The 10,419-nt window shown below is 33.7% G+C and overlaps 1 protein-coding gene across 1 annotated transcript in view; it reads right to left on the reverse strand.

The window, feature by feature from the left end:
- The window catches only part of TFEC (transcription factor EC), a 69,610-nt gene extending 69,054 nt beyond the window's left edge, over window positions 1-556 (reverse strand). The window contains exon 1 of the mRNA XM_026012153.2: window positions 426-556. The gene's annotated coding sequence lies outside the window, so the exon portion shown is untranslated. The remainder of the gene's footprint in view (window positions 1-425) is intronic.
- Between the last annotated feature and the right edge of the window lie 9,863 nt (window positions 557-10,419).

Raw genomic sequence — 10,419 nt, forward strand, 5'->3', positions numbered from 1 at the left:
TAATTTAGCTATGAACAGAACTCATATTTTCTTACCTTTAAAAGCCAATATAATATATATTGCTAAAATGTAAACAGAAATTAACATTTATTCACAAAATAACATATAAGATGCAATAAAATGTTAAATTGGTACAATTTAGTAAATACCCAAGAATATGAAACCAGAAGAAAAAAATGTTTTATCATGAACTAAAACAGTGATTTCTACATCTTGATTAAAATAAGACATTAATAAAGTTACAGATATAGTTTACCTAAATTACAGCAAATCACAGCTCAACTACTCTAATATGATACCTAATGATCATGCAAATGAAACCATAATTATAGCCACACATATCAAAGTAAAATAAGTATTGATTAGACCTGTCTTCATAGTTCATCTAAAATACAGAAAATTAACCTGCCAGTTTAGTTACCTACCCGCAATGATTGGATTCTATCAGTGTTATCACCTCTACAAACAGGACCAAATTATAATCCCTCTTCCCATAACATAAGCACCATGCCCAAAGAGACAACCAAAGTAAATGATCTGATCATGAGTAATGAATAGTTAGGGCTGGTTGGAATCCACTTAGTGAGGAAAGAGAAAAGAGAAGTGGCTCATTAGGGCATTTCCTGAAACTCAGTTGGAATTTCAGTTAAGGAAGAAGAAATGACACAGCAGTTTCAAGTAGGGGGGACTTCCTTTCTTTATCTGAAATATGCTACCAATTTGAGAAACAGTACTCCAACTGCACTACTCCACAGTAATTGTGGCCACAGTAAAAGCTCTCGTTGATTCCATTATTGCCCCGTAATTAACATTTCTTCCCAGAATATACACAAGCAGTAAATGGTTGTTATCAAAATGGACTAAGATCCCACATCTATTGCAGCATGTTAAGTCTCACATTTAACATTTCTTCAACAAACTGACCTGCCCCAATTTTCATGTTTTAAGAATGCTAGTTTTGTTTAGAGTATTAATAGATTCCGAGTTTTTGCTTAATGCCATCAAATTTCCCATATTTCATCCTGTCCCATTTACCTTACGTATGATATTGCTCTCAAAGTGACTCCAGGATACTTCTCATCTTGTCTAAGAATATTTTCTCTTCTTATGTAGATGGAAAACATATAATTCAGCTTATAAGATTTCTAATAATTTATTTTCATTTTCTAGTGTGATCTGTATTTTTGGAGAACATGAACACTGGTTATTTACTTACCAAGCCTTTACAAATGAAACTTTTTAAAAGGTTTCATTTTATGTGTTAGTTATCTGCATGAACTTAAAAATCTAAAGACACAACTTTGTTCCCACACTATAATTCATACTGAGAAAAATCTACATTTAATCTATAATACTAATACCACTTGCTTACTTTATCTAAATCTGTATTTTTAAAACAATATATGAAGCAGATCATTCTCATTAATTACTGAAGTTTAATGCAAATGTTACATGCAAATTTCTCTAGCCCTTGTACTTTGAAAATTCATGTAATTAAATTAACATTTATGTTTTGCAAGGAGTGGAAGTTATGTGAAAATATCTCAGCACTTTATATCTTGCTTGAAGAACCATAAAATTATTAAGAAAAAAGTTCTCTCATTGTCAATAGCAAAGTTTTAAGTCATCTTACATTTTCTGATAATGTCGTCATACATTTAAATCTCTGAGGTGATGAGTAAATATTTAATTTAGAGTAAAACTCACTTAGATTAATATTAGAAATAAAGGAACAAGATTAATAAGAAATGTTATTGAGAAAGGGAAACATTTGAGACTTTAACTTATATTAGAAACTAGTTTAGGTTGAATTACAGTTTAAAACATTTTTGTGATTCAGAAGGTTATGTTTGAAACTGTATTACTATATGGTCATACATTTGGGTTTTGAAAAGTTGCAAATGACCATGTGGATATATACACCTGAAGAAATAGTTCTTATGCAAAAAATAGGTTATATATTGAAACACTTAGGGATAGCATATGACTTGTGTGATATTTTATTATAAGAAATACATGGGGGCCCATGGATGGCTCAGTGATTAAGCCTCCAACTTTTTATTTCACTCAGGTCATCATCTCAGGGTTGTGGAATTGAGCCCCACAAAGGGCTCCATGCTCAGCACAGAGTCTGCTTGTCCTTTCCCCTGCTCTCATTCTCTCTCTCATAAATAAAATCCTTAAAGAAAAAAATGTTTGGTCTTCACCCCTGGTTCCTGATAACAGAGAGAGGAGCATCTTTTTAAGTTCATAATAAGTCCCTTTCCAACGTATATGGCTTTATGCTAATGAGGTAACTTGCCAGCCCCCTAAATAGCTTCAGGGATGGGGGCTGGTTGCCAGAGGAATCAACCATGTGATTAGAGGGTTATCTTTTTTTTTTTTTCCTTTGAGGGTTATCTTTCTAAGACACAGATTTGATCATTATATCCTCCTTACTTAAAACCATCAGAAATTTCCTACTACCTAAACTTTGATTCTAAATTCTCTAAAATAGCTTACAAAAGTCTTCACAACCGAATCTGAGGCTGGACTTCAAGCTTTATTAGAAACATCCTCCTTTCCTTCTGCTTAGAATGTCTTGCTATAAGAATCTCCTTTTTTCAAAGTCTAGGTCATATCTGACCTGTCCGTAATATTCCCTTGAAAGATGAAGGAAGGAAGGAAGGAAGGAAGGAAGGAAGGAAGGAAGGAAGGAAGGAAGGAAGGAAGGAAGGAAGAGGGAAGCCAAATGTACTTATGTGTATGTGTGAACAGATGGAGTTTTACACATATTTCTAATGTGTTAATGTCAATATATTTTCATATCAAATATATTTATAAATTCAATATAATATCCATCAGAATTCTAAGTGCATTCTATTGGGTATTTCTATTATTATTTAGTAAGAATAATAAGTGAAAAACAGGCAAAATATTTTTAAATAAAATATTGTGAGAAAGTATTTGAAAAATAAGATATTGAACACACTATAAAACTACACTGACTAAAACATTTTACTGCTGATATATAATAGAAAACCCAAATCTGCATTTTTAGAAATTTAGTATGTATTGAAGGTTATATGTCACATTAATAGGAAATTGATACATTCCTCAAAACATACACTAAGGGTGACTAACAATTTGTTGAGAGAAAAGAAGGAGAAGGAGACGGAGAGAGAGAAAGAGACCCATACCTCTGCTACACCAAAAATCTAATTTTAGACTCTTACAGATTTAAATATAAAAATTCCAAAACATCATTTAGAAAAATGTGATTATTTTATAACCCACAGAGTAATATATCAACAGAAAACTCCAACATATTTGATGACATAAGTATTAAAGCCTCTCTAAAAAAAATAAGTTTTTTTTGTAATTTGACAAAACGAAAACTCAGAAAATGCTTTTTTGCCTGCAGCTTCCATAGTATATAGCTAATTGTCACCACTGCATTATAAATGTTTTTTATTTTTATTTTTTTGTCTTCTTACCTGAAAATGCACTTATTGCTGGATTGGATTATAACATTATCTTCTTCTATTAGTAGTGATTCTGTCTTAGTTTTATGACCCTGAAAATTATGTAAAATACATATCTCTGACTTATCCTAGGCAAGGAGTAAAGAATCTACAATAGTTATCCCCTCAATATCTATCAATCACTATTTTCAGACTGCCTGCAAGGAAAATTGATTCCCAGACACATCCCACCCAAGTTGCACATAAGCAAAGTGGTTTCTGTCACAATGAGGGCAGCCCTCTGACAAAACCTCCATTGGAGGCTGTTGGAAGACAAGCTGTCATTCACTGACACGGCAAGGGGTGTGTGGAAGTATAGACGACACCAACAGTATCTGTTCCAAGCATTTAGAATTGGTGCTGTCACAAAGCAGCCTACATGACATACTAAGCCTCAATGTTCTTTACATTAACCTTCCCATCAAAACTAATAACATATTCGTTTATTTATTCATTTGCTAGTAAGTTTCTATTGAATGCCTACCATATATCAGGCGCTAGGATACAAAGGAAAACACTACGGTTCTTACCCTCAAGGAGATTAGAATCTAATAGAGTTTGGAAGATAAATGAACCATGGTTTAAAAGAGTTGCAAGACAGAAAAACAGTAATTTAATGGAGTAGTATTTAAAATAACAAACAAAAACGATGTAAGGAATAAAGGGGTTATTTTCTTATATCTGATTTTCATAGGAAATAGGATATTGAAATAGGGAATGCCATGAAATGAGAGGTTGTTTGGTTTCTAAAATCCATCATATTTGGAAACATTAAGGTAATCAATAATATATAATGATTAAGTGAAATAACATTTTAGTTAAAAATATTAACAGATCGCACAGGAAAAAAATTACTGCTTGCCAAATGCTTGCCTTTTTGGGAAGGGACCCAGAAAGTAGTTCTACAGATCGGTGAAAAGCTGATGAGAAGGTAGCGTATTAGCCTTTCAAAATGGAAAAACAACCCATTTGTTGTTACTTCAGATTGCTTTCATAGAAGATAAAAGGTAAAAATCTTTTTAATGGAAATTGATTTTAGAACTATTGCTTGGTATGTTGAGGATATTTATGCCTTTAAATATGACTTTTTTCTTACTAACAAGTCAAAGACATCATGACTTTAAAGAAAGTTTCCAATTTGGTAAACACTGAAGAAACCTAGCTTCTCTCTTAAAAAGGACTCAAATACATCAAAGGAAATGATATATCTCTCCTAAGAAGTTGGGAGAGAAAGTCCAAGATCAATATTACCACAGAAAACAAACAAACAAAATCAGTTTTTGAGTATGTAGAACTGAAATTTATATGTCACTCATAACTAGGAATCATGCTTTGGGAAGAGATCAACGTTATGATTCAGTCACTTGGTAAATAATTGGTATTGATTATTTAAAATTCTGATTTTATTATCAGTTTGGGGAAGTGTAAAAGTTAGTGAATATTCCATGTTTTTATGTCATTATTCCATGTTTTAACTCCAAACATTGCCTGAATAGCACTTTAACAAACACCAAATGTCAAATCTGATCTTGAATTCTGACATTATTTAAGAACTACAGACTATTTAACATAGAGAGGAATTAATCTCACTAAAATATGAACATTGGAACTTACCTAGATTTTTACTATCATTAGCATACTAGCAAGTATAGTATTTGTAAACTTTTAAAATATAAAATTGCACTCAAGTTTTATCCTATCAAAGTTATTATGTCCTTAACTAGAAGCAACCAGGCACATGACTGTGGAACACCAGTAAAATGTGCATAGTATATAACTTCAGTAGTTGTTTTTTACTTCTAAAATTCTTCATCAAAGAAGACATAGATGTGGCCAACAAGCACAAGAGAAAATGCTCCGCATCACTTGCCATCAGGGAAATACAAATCAAAACCACAATGAGATACCACCTCACACCAGTGAGAATGGTGAAAATTAACAAGACAGGAAACAACAGATGTTGGAGAGGATGTGGAGAAAGAGGAACCCTCTTGCACTGTTGGTAGGAATGCAAGCTGGTGCAGCCACACTGGAAAACAGTGTGGAGGTTCCTCAAAGAGTTAAAAATAGAGCTACCCTACGAACGACCCAGCGATTGCACTGCTGGGGATTTACCCCATAGATACTGATGTAGTGAAATGCTGGGACACCTGCACCCCAATGTTCATAGCAGCAAGGTCCACAATAGCCAAGCTGTGGAAGGAGCCTTGATGTCCTTCGACAGATGACTGGATAAAGAAGATGTGGTCTATATGCAATGGAATATTACTCAGCCATCAGAAACGACGAATACCCACCATTTACTTCAATGTGGATGGAACTGGAGGGTATTATGCTGAATGAGGTAAGCCAATCAGAGAAGGACAGTCATCATATGGTTTCACTCATATGGTTAATATAAGAAATAGTGAAGGGGGTTATACGGGAAAGGAGGGAAAATGAGTGGGGAAAAATTAGAGAGGATGACAAATAGAGAGACTCCTAACTCTGGGAAACAAAGAGTAGTGGAAGGGGAGGCGGGAGGGGGGATGGGGTAACTGGGTGACGGACACTGAGAAGGGCACTTGACAGGATGAGCACTGGGTGTTAGTACTATATGTTGGCAAATTGAACTTCAATTAAAAAATAAAATAAAATTCTTCATCTACCTTAGTGAACTTCAGAAACATCAACTCACCAATCCACCAGTATCAGCAGAAGTGCATGAACTTACCATTGTTCCATGATAAATGGGTAAATTCTATCAATAAACTCAAATGAACTTTTCCAAGTTTTTCTATCACTAACAATTCAGTTTTGAAGAAGTCTCTGGAATCCTTTAAGGCATTAATATAATTTAATTCTTCTGTGATGCCAAAGGCTTTAAGATTTCCCTAAAGTCGATGTTTGATCTTGATCCTGGCACACACTAGAGGATTAAAGAAGAACCAGCCCTTCTGGAAATTATGAAGTAGGCAACATTTGTCTTTAACATGAAATCTCAGTGTCCTTTTCCCTTTTGCCAGGTAGATACCATAATTCCTTATCATCCGCCCACTTTGCTATCTAAAACTATTTTTAGAAAACTCTCTAATTCATTACACACTTTATTCACTAACGTATAAATGACTGATAAGACTTAAAATATTCTCCCTCCCAAAAGCGTTTGCATTTGGAAGGCAATGAATCTTTAAGGTAAAGAAGGAAGATATATTTAAATTTGTGAAGGAATTATTATATATAAAATTTCAGAAATCAAAAATATCCCATGGAGACTGCCATCTAATCTGAGCACTGTTAGAGTAGACAATGTCTTACCCATAAACTAAATAAAAGCTTAAAGCTTCTTCCTTTGTAATGTTAGGATATTTCAAACGAGATGCCATGTCCCATGATTGACATTGCAGTTCCCTAGAGATTGGAAAAATGACAAGTCTTCTACAGTTTGCCAAAATCGTACAGTTGCTGTCAGACAGCGAAGGATAGAATATGTTGTTGAAACAAACAACTCCAAAAAATGAGAATGTTAAAAATGAAATGCTATTTCATATTCTACATGTCCAGTGTGGAATAGTGGAGATCTCTGTTCCACAGTTACCAAAGACCCAGCATTCATGGAGGTCCCAAGCCTACATATGCGTTCAATACCACTGAGGCAGGGAAACAAGATGTGTAGAACCATATACAGGTTCTTAAAGTTTCTGCAGGAAGTGACTCACTTCTGTTTATCATTCACTGGCTGAAGCTATCAAGGGCCATGCCTACCTAGTTCAAAGGAAATTAACCCACAATTCTCCTGTGTGTTGAAAGAGAGAACAAGGGTATTTGTTATTAGAGCCAATGACTCCCAATAGTCTTTAATACATCAATTTTTCCCAGGGAATTACTCTTCAGTGAAGGTGTATTTTTCCATAATGTCACCTAAGAAACAAATTCAGTCCACCCAATAAGATATTGTGAGTTTTATTCTGAACCATTTCACTATAAATACAAATAAGAGATTCAGTACAGGAATAGGAGGAGAAACAAATAGATAGCTGAAGATGATAATATTGGTCATCATAACTTGGAGAGATAAGAATTAAAATTAAAACAAACTCTATGTATAAACGTATGTATGCTTGTCGGTATTGTGATGTTTGTTCTTGAGATCAATGCCGAAAACGCTTCCCAGAATCTATCTACAATGGGGGGAGGTTGTCACCTTTCAAAGCATAAAAATATGAGAGAGACATGTCATAAATACGTATTTTGCTATAAAAAATAAAGTTTTCCTGAGAAAACTATAATAACAATGCACTTATGTTTAAAGGGAGAAATTCTGGAAAGAGTAATAAGAGCAGAGAGTTGGAAGAAGAAAATTTAGAAATATTTTTCCCTGTTTCCATTTTTAAAAATTCCTTCAGAGGTTTAAAAAATGCCCATACATACAAAAGAATCATCAAAGCACATTTCTTGTTTTAATTTGTGTCTTTTCATTGACATTTTTGGCAATAGTAAAACTATATTCTGATAAAGTAAAATAAGAAAAACGGAAGAAGGAGAGATAGAGACGTGAATTGAACAAAAAGAGTAGAATAAGGCAAGGTATCGATGTTCTGTCAGAGATAACTCCTACTCTTGGTGACAACAAATGTCGATGGTATCTAAATTCACTTTGTCAGTATGTCCTTCATATAGGAATAAAATAAAGGAAAATGAGGCTCATAGGATTTCAATTAGGGTGTCAACAAATCCCAAGAAAATGGTTGCACTGGTAGGAATAGTGTTTTTTAATTGATAGTATCCAGGAAGTAGCCAACATGATTTGTTCTTATTTCCTAATTTTAAAAATAAATATGTATATACATACCTATATATTTGTTCGCATGGGTTCATAAAAGAGAAGCCAAAATAAATACTCAAATCAGCATTTGAAATATTTTTCCCTTAAATTTTTACAAGGACATATAAATTAGAAATTATAAAGACTGATATTTTAATATTATTTTTGTTTTACAATTGCCACTCATATCATGGTCAATGAAAGCCATCTTGCACTTTCCTTTTCCTTTAAATGTTTTTTTCATCTTGCACTTTCCAAACCATCTTTTCAACTCCACTCTTACTATCTGAACCCATGCAATATAGTTTAACCCAGATTTGCCATATTCCATGCATGGCCTTTGTGTTTGTGAGAATATTATTATGCCAAATGGTTAAAGTATGAAGACTGGATTATTCACTTTTATTTTGACAGAGTTCAAATGGCAAAATAAATTAGATATATGTAGAGGTTTCCCTCAAGGGAATGTTAATACTTAATTTCCCAAGATACTTAGTTCAAATAGCTTGTGTATCTATCTCCTGTATTTTATCTCCTGTTGTGAGATTTAAACAAGAAAGACTTGTTAAGTCTGCTACCTGAAATGTGTCTCAAGATACAAATAACTGGGTGTGTCTAGACTAGCATGTAAACACACTAATTGCACTGGGTGTAAGCCCTGTGAATTGCCTTATTTTTCCATATAACATTTCTATGTGTTACATTTCCCATATGATAATGTTTCCTTTTGTTTTTTTGATAAACTAATAAGGAAAAAGGAGGAAGATATAAAAAGAAAAGAAATGAAAATATAACCAACTTTTAAAATGCTAGTGAAAGTGGGTTAACTACCATAAAAGATAAGTAAAACTCTCTCCAAGTGTCGGTTCTATTTTCGAGTAATTTTGGGCATATGCCCAAAGTGCCAAGAGTTGTGCAAGGTGCTTTCACTTGCGTATGTTGTGGAACACCGTGTTTTTTTTTTAAATAACATATTTCAAAAAATTTAAAGTTAGAAGACTATAAAATTCAACCTTTGAGAACTTCCTATGTTAAATAAGATAAAAAGGGAGCTGGTAAGTATCAGTAACCATGTTGATATATCTGAAAACCTATGACAAGTACTGGTGTGCTCAGAAGTGATTCTTTTCTTCTGTGGATAGATCTTGCTAATCATGTAGAAAACTGAACTTCATTGGTTTCTATTCAAAGCAGGCAAAGCTGAGCCTCTAAAAACCCAGGGTTTTCACAGGTTTTGTGTTCTCTGTTATGCTCCCCTGTTTTGGCTAACAGCTCTGAAACAAAGAGAACACCACACACACACACACACACACACACACACACACACACGAGTAATATGGCTGTTGGTGACTCTAACTCCTACAAGATAGAGAGATTCACGTTCAGACATTTCACAAAGCAAGGGGCAAGAGATGTATCTCTCACACAATATGCAGACCTACAACTGTTCACCTTCAGTTGGCAATCGGATATGAAACTATAAATCAGGTATTAGAGAGACACAATAGTGTGACTAGAAGGAACAATAGTGAAAGTGGTGCCTAGTAACCTTAATTTTAAAGAAAAGAAAAAAACAGGTAAAAGTATCAGACACAATAGTAAGGTTTTAGATGTCTATATTATCAATTCACGGAGTATAGGTAGCAAAGTGAAAATGACATTTTAGCACAATGAGATAAATGCCACCCCACAGGTACCACTGAGAGTTGGTTAGAATGGCATTCTTTTCTGGAATAGAGCCACAGACGAACATGCTTGGTTACAAAAAAATATATAATACAGTATAAGCACTAGAAGGATCACGTTGCATATGAAGAAGGAACAATTAAATGGGTTCCAGGGGCTCAGGGAAACATTCACAATGTGGACAACTGGACCAGATGGTGAACAAAAGAAGTGATATGAGATGGATACTGCCTAATATCAAAATAAACTTGGAGTTGTTTAACTAATATTATTTAACTCTGAATATTAGGTGGCTTTTAAAAAATTCCACCTTTACTGAGGAATGATGGAATGATATAATTGCATGTATTTAAAATGCACAATATAATGATTTGATATACTTGATAGCATGAAATAACTACCATGATCAAGATAGTTAGCATATCC

Source organism: Vulpes vulpes, chromosome 7, assembly GCF_048418805.1.
Source record: "Vulpes vulpes isolate BD-2025 chromosome 7, VulVul3, whole genome shotgun sequence".
In the NCBI taxonomy this organism is placed as follows: Eukaryota; Metazoa; Chordata; class Mammalia; order Carnivora; family Canidae; genus Vulpes; species Vulpes vulpes.